We start from the raw sequence: 7,465 nt of genomic DNA, 5'->3' as shown, positions 1-7,465 counted from the left end.
CTCTCTCTGTGTGTGTGTGTGTGTGTGTGACTAGTATGTGGGAGGCGAAGGTTCGAATCCCCGCTTGGCTGTGTGGACCTCGAGCCAGTCCCTGCCTCTCAGCCTAACGTACCTCAGAGGGTTGTGGTGGGGTTTAAACGAGGAGGCAGGGAGCCATGTGTGCCGCCTTCAGGTCCACAGAAGAAAAATGTAGGCTTTAATGTAAATTAAAATAAAATAGGCAGTTCTCCCTCCACAGGGCTCTTCCCCAACATCTTTCAAAGACCTGAAGAACAGGCGGGAAGAAATAGGAAACGCACTTGTGCAAATCTCCTGTCTTGGCCCTTGCTGGGCGTCCACTTTTCTTCTTGGTCATTTCAGGCTGCCCCACCCCCTGCAATTTGGCTCTTCAGACAGGAAAGCCTTCATTGTCTCAATTCCTCAGCCCAGGCGCTGGGTCAGCCTGCAGCTTGCCTTGGGCTGGGCTGCAGGAAGGAAGCGTGGAGCCTTCGGTCTGAGTGGCCCTGGCCGTCCGCGCCAGAGCCAAGTGAATGGGAGAGGCCTTATCTTCTGGCGAAGGCTTTCCTGTGATGCAAGCAGGGGGTGGCGGGGAATGCTTCTGTGTTGGCCAGTAAATCTCAGCCCACAAATTCCACACCGCCCGGCTGGCATCCTCCTCTCGCTCCTGAAAGGGAGGGCTCACGTTGGCTCGCAGGCAGAAATTCAACGGGTCATGGCTCACTTTGTTGGTATCCCGCAGAAACTCTGCACCTGTTGATCCCTCCCTGCACCCTGTCAGACAGGGGTGCCAACTTGAATAAAATATTTGAAGGGGGTAGGTAAGCCCCACATAATCAATCACATGACACAGTGCATGCACACCATTTGAATGACAATGCCCATCAACGTTCGGGGGGGAGCACCCTCAAAAATTTTATTGGGGGAGTGAAGGGACCTTGGCCCCTAGTAATTGGTTCCTATGCCATCAGGCAGTTGCTTATTCTTATTTCAACCATCTTCCAAGGAGGTCAAGGCGGCATCCATAGCATCTCCGCTCGCGACGACCCTGTGAGATGGGTAAGCTTGAGATTCACCAACTGGCCCAAGGTCACCCAGCAAGCTTGGTTGCTAAGGATGGAGAGGAATGGGGCTCAGTGCTCTCTGGTCTAAGTCCAACATCCTGATCCACTACACTTCAACTCCAGACTGTCCAAGATGCATAGAGTCTAGGCTAATGGCTAGACTAGACTAATTGGCTAGACATTGGCTAGACATCTAACCATTGGCAAGACTAATGTTGCCTACTCTGATTGTCAGAAGCTCTACACAATCTTAGGCAGAAGAGCTGTGCTCCTCCGGATCCTGGGGTGAACTTCAGTAAGTGACCTTGAACCAGCTGTTTTCTTCCTCTCAGCCTAAAACCCATCACAGGATAGTTGACAGCATGCTGTGGATGGCAGAACTATATTTCCCCACTTACATTTAGCAAAGCTAAGTCCTCTAAAGGGATGCGGGTGGTGCTGTGGGTTAAACCACAGAGCCTAGGGCTTGCTGATCAGAAGGTTGGCGGTTCGAATCCTCGTGACGGGGTGAGCTCCCGTTGCTCTGTCCCTGCTCCTGCCAACCTAGCAGTTCGAAAGCATGTCAAAGTGTAAGTAGATAAATAGGTACCACTCCGGCAGGAAGGTAAACGGCATTTCCGTGCGCTGCTCTGGTTCGCCAGAAGCGGCTTAGTCATGCAGGCAACATGACCCAGAAGCTATACGCCGGCTCCCTCGGCCAATAAAGCGAGATGAGCGCCGCAACCCCAGAGTTGTCCACAACTGGACTTAATGGTCAGGGGTCCCTTTACCTTTAAGGCCTCTAAAACTCAGACCCAGGGGCCAAATGTGGCCCTCCAAGCCTTTTGATCTGGTCCTCAGGACTCATCGTGCACTGCACACCTGCTCCCTGGCACACCCCTCATGGGCCTTTTGCATCATGGGCATTTTTGCCTGGCTGGAATGTGCCATTGAATCCCGATTATGCCTCTTACCTGCCTGGACGGAGGACAGAGTCAAGCTTGTGTGTGTTTGCGTATGAACTAGCCTACTGTACAAAGGTTATGCTTGTGGTCCGTGCCCCACCTGATTTTATCCCTGATTTTATCCATGTGGCCCCTGGAAGAAGGGAATGTGGCTCAAACAGGTTCCTCACCCCTGCCTTAGTCCACACTTTGGATATGCCTTCCTGAGCCCCTTGGAGGAAAGGTACCAAGAAATAGCATGCAATCATATAGCAAGTCAATAAAGAAACAGAAGCCAGAGGTTGAACTTGAGACTTTTCATTATACAGCACACAGGCTTTACCTCTGAGCTCCTGTTAAATTCCTGCCAGGGGGAAATAATAATAATAATAACCTAGCAAGTCTATTTCTCCCCCCGCCGCCCCCGTGAATGCACAGACGAGCCGTTCTGATGTGCGTCGGTCCTCCTGACCACCGGTCCCGGTGAGCGAAGGGTTAACTCCAGGCCCACTGGGGCTGGCGATACACGCCAGTCTGTGAAGGGCGGTTCATTAGAGAGCCTCATTAGCTCCTGGAAGGGCAGGCAAGGGGAACTCTCTGGGGCCTGTGTGTGGGCAGCGAGGAAGCTAATTAGCGACACAAGAAGATGGGTGATTGATGGGAAAGGAGAGAGCGTGGGTGGGCGCGAGAAAGGAGCAGGCAGGGATGGGTGGGAGGCAAATCTGTCGAGGGGTGCACCCTGCTCCCTACTTTACCAACCATGCCTTATATTTACATCACTCTTTGAATAATAGTAATAATAATAAAAGTAATCCTGCCTTCTGGGCCAGAGGCGATTTTGACATCCAGCTGGCGTGCTTGTTATCGAAAAGAACGTACCAACTGAAGAAGCTGAAGTGGGTATTGTGAGAAGCTGTCTTTGGTACATCTAACTCATTTTTGTTTACACTGACTGGCAACAGCTCTCCAGGGTTTCAGAAGGGGGCAGTCGCAGCCCTACTGGGAGACGCCAGGGTTCGAACCTGGGACATTCTTGCAAGGCTCTACTACCTCATGGAGGCGAGGCCTGTCGATGGCCATTATCCATGGTGGTAGAAAAAGGTAAAGGACCCCTGGACGGTTAAGTCCAGTCAAAGGCGACCATGGAGTGGTGGCACTGACCTTGCTTTCAGGCTGAGGGAGCTGGTGTTTGTCCACAGACAGCTTTCCGGGTCCTGTGGCCAGTATGACTAAACCACTTCTGGTGCAGCAGAACACCGTGACGGAAACCAGAGTGCACGGAAACGCTGTTTACCTTCCCGCCACAGCAGTCCCTATTTATCTACTTGCACTGGTGTGCTTTTGAACTGCTAGGTTGGCAGGAGCTGAGACAGAGCAACGGGAGCTCACTCTGTCGTGGGGATTTGAACCGCTGACCTTCTGATTAGCAAGCCCCAAAGGCTCAGTGGTTTAGACCACAGTGCCACCCGCGTCCCTATATAAGGTAAAGGATCCCCTGGATGGTTTGTTGTTGTTGTTTAGTCGTTTAGTCGTGTCCGACTCTTCGTGACCCCATGGACCAGAGCACGCCAGGCACTTCTGTCTTCCACTGCCTCCCGCAGTTTAGTCAGACTCATGTTTGTAGCTTCGAAGACGCTATCCAACCATCTCGTCCTCTGTCGTCCCCTTCTCCTTGTGCCCTCCATCTTTCCCAACATCAGGGTCTTTTCCAGGGAGTCTTCTCTTCTCATGAGGTGGCCAAAGTATTGGAGCCTCAGCTTCAGGATCTGTCCTTCCAGTGAGCACTCAGGGCTGATTTCCTTAAGAATGGATAGGTTTGATCTTCTTGCAGTCCATGGGACTCTCAAGAGTCTCCTCCAGCACCATAATTCAAAAGCATCAATTCTTCGACGATCAGCCTTCTTTATGGTCCAGCTCTCACTTCCATACATCACTACTGGGAAAACCATAGCTTTTACTATACGGACCTTCCTGGATGGTTAAGTCCAGTCAAAGGCGACTATGGGGTTGCGGCACTCATCTCACTTTCAGGCCAAGGGAGCCGGTGTTTGTCCACAGACAGCTTTCTGGGTCATGTGGCCAGCTTTACTAAACCGCTTCTCGTGCAACGGAACACCGTGACGGAAACCAGAGTGCATGGAAACACCGTTTACCTTCCTGCCGGAGTGGTACCTATTTATCTACTTGCACTGGTATGCTTTCGAACTGCTAGGTTGGCAGGAGCTGAGACAGAGCAGCAGGAGCTCACTCTGTCGTGGGGATTTGAACCACTGACCTTCCAATCGGCAAGCCCAAGAGGCTCAGTAGTTTAGACCACAGCGCCACCCGCGTCCCGACATGATGACCATGCTCTGTCTCCACAGATGGAGGCAGCAATGCTTCTGAAGACCAGTTGCTGGAAACCACAGGAGAAGAGACCATCCTTGCGCTCCAGTCCTGCTTGCTGATTTCCCACAGGCAACTGGTCGGTCACTGTGAGAACCGGAGTCTGGGTCTGATCCAGCAGGCTCTTCTTATATTCTTAGGTTCAGGCTAGATTATGGTTACCAGATTTTTTCCCAATGAATCTGGGGACACTTTTTTTTTTTTTGAAGCTGAGTAGCAACCGGGAGTCAGTAGTGGGGATGGTGAGGCAAAAGACCCTGGGCCCAAGCATACATGCATATTGTATAAAGGTGCAAAGCCCTTCTTTCGCACCCTGTGAAACATAAATGCACAGTTTTGAGAAAATTGGTCAACAGCTGGCTGGCCGCAACTCCCAAGCCTCCCCCAATCATTCAAAACAAAGGGGGAAGGGGACAGGAGACTGCACACATCATATGTGCACAAGACACATCATATGGGGACTTCCGGCGAGGAAAAATGGCGACTCCTGAAGCCAGCCAGAGCCACCTGCGCTACCAGGCTGGCTCTGGGCTGCTGAGGCTGCCGCTGCCACGTTTCCCGGGGACAGATTTGCAAATCTGGGGACTGTCCCTGGAAACTGGGGACATCTGGTAACTCTAGGCTAGATGCTCCATGCAACCAATGAAATGCTTGTCTCAGGGGCCTCCAAGAGATGGCCATTGGAGTGGCAATTTGCTATGTGCTTTCAGCAACTGGGCAAAGAGCAGCTGCGACCACCATAGTAGCTGCTGGCCCTATCTTAGACCATTTGTTCCAGTGGCGTAGCGTGGGGGGTGCAAGGGGGGCCGGCCGCACTGGGCGCAACATCTGGGGTTAGGGCAAATCCACGGGTTAGGGGGCGCAAATTACTTGCCTTGCCCCGGGTGCTGACAACCCACGCTACGCCACTGATTTGTTCTGTCTGTAGCAGATAGTTTACTTTCAAATTTTTGCCTCTGAATTTCTTGCTGCGGTGGCACCGGCTCTCTCAGAGCCACTTACCCAGAGTGCTTCACCCTGAAAAGGGACACATACACACACACTCTGCTTGGTCCTTCCTAGAGCAAGTCAACTAGGAGGTGGAGGGGCTGGCAAAAAGATTTGCCAGGTGGGTGGGCAGTTGGCAGCAATGGCAGGCAGTGGTGGCTGGTGCCAAAAGGCACTGGTGTAGGGGGGGAGGCCAGGGGCCCAAACGTAGGGGGCATCAGAGCCAATGAAAGAGGGTTCTACAAGGATAATACTGAGGCTAAAGAGGAGGAGGCTGGCAGCCAGGGCCACCCCCTGGAGATGGGCAGGTCACAGCGGACTGAAGTTGGTGGAACTTTGCCCCATTCCTAATGGACCACTCAGCCTGGCAAAACCCTGAGGCAAGCAAGGCCTAAGGGCACAAATTGGCCACTGCTCTGCACTTGCTGCCTGAGGCAGTTGCCTCAGCTTGCCTAATGAAAGGGCCAGCCCCATGGCCAGGGATAGAAAAGCCTATGGCCCTCCAAGTTGCTGCTGGACTACAACTCCCATAATTCCTCCTGCCCATTGGCCATGTTGGCTGGGGCTGATGGGAGTTGGAGTCCAACAACATCTGGAGGGCCCCATAGTTGACTGCCCCTCCTTTAGACAATGTTGAGCTAGATGAACCAATCGTGTCACTTGGTGGATACAGTGGTACCTTGGTTCTCAAACTTAATCCGTTGCAGAAGTCCGTTCCAAAACCAAAGCGTTCCAAAACCAAGGCACACTTTCCCAAAGAAAGTAATGCAAAATGGATTAATCTGTTCCAGACTTTTAAAAACAACCCCCAAAACAGCAATTTAACATGAATGTTACTATCTAACGAGACCACTGAACCATAAAATGAAAGCAATAAACAATGTACTGCAGTCACACAATCAATCAATCAGTAGCTGAACTGGGTTCCACACAGTCAAAAAAACAAAAACACAGAATAAATAGCAAAAACAGGCGGCGTAACACTCAAAACAGAAGTGTGGCCCTTAAAATGGAAGTGTGACACTCAAAATGGATCATGTTCAACTTCCGAAAAAAGTTCGCAAACCAGAACGCTTACTTACGGGTTTGCAGTGTTTGGGTTCCAAGTGGTTTGAGTACCAAGGCTTTTGAGAACCAAGGTACCACTGTAATGTCAGCTTTCTAATGTCAGAGAAGGTGCAGTAACAATTTTTGGAGGCACGGTGGGTCTCTGGAAATGGCTTGGCATAATGTCCCCATGTCTCACCATTCCGCAGCAGAAATCCAGGTTGTGTTTGCTGATCTCCCACTCAGGCACTGATCAGGTCTGAGCCTGCGGAGCTTTTGCTACATCCGTTGCTCTCTGACCTTGCCCTGGAGCCAAGTCACCCAATCTCATGTGGTGGTGGTGGTTTCTCTCTGCAGGAATCCTCCAGCCCCTCTCCTCCGTGGGTGGAACTCGCCAAACAAGCTCTCCTCACCTCAAGGCCCCCTTCATAGAACCAGGGCAAGGACATGAAAAGGAGCCTGCCTCTGTTTCCTACTCCTCCCTCACCCAAACATGCTGCGTTTGTGTTGTCTAGTGAGGGTTACAGCGGAAGCAAAGAGGAAAGGAATTCGAGAGGGAGAATGTGGCTGAACTGAGCAGCTGGAGAAGGCAGGCGTTTCCTGGACTAAAGTCCTAGTGGGAATACAAAAAGCAGGAGAAGAGGAGGTAAGAGGCTGTCGTTTGGTGGTCTCTGGGGCAGTAGGGTGGGAGACATGCCCTGAGTGAAAACTCATATAAGGGGAAAGGGTGTCTTCTGTCTTCAGTTTACCATCCTGTCCCCTCCGCGCTTGGGGCATCCTGGAAATGCCTGTGTGGGCAAGAGAGAAATACAGTGGTACCTCGGGTTACATACGCTTCAGGTTACAGACTGAAGGCTAATCCAGAAATAGTGCTTCAGGTTAAGAACTTTGCTTCAGGGTGAGAACAGAAATCGTGCTCCGGCGGCAGCAGGAGGCCCCATTAGCTAAAGTGGTGCTTCAGGTTAAGAACAGTTTCAGGTTAAGTGCGGACCTCCGGAACGAATTAAGTACTTAACCCGAGGTACCACTGTACAGACCTAGAAGAAGCTTGCGGATTTGGCA

This window comes from Podarcis filfolensis, assembly GCF_964270895.1.
Source record: "Podarcis filfolensis genome assembly, chromosome: 13".
Lineage (NCBI taxonomy): Eukaryota > Metazoa > Chordata > Lepidosauria > Squamata > Lacertidae > Podarcis > Podarcis filfolensis.
The sequence above is the reverse complement of the archived record's forward strand: the minus strand, read 5'-3'. Positions refer to the sequence as shown.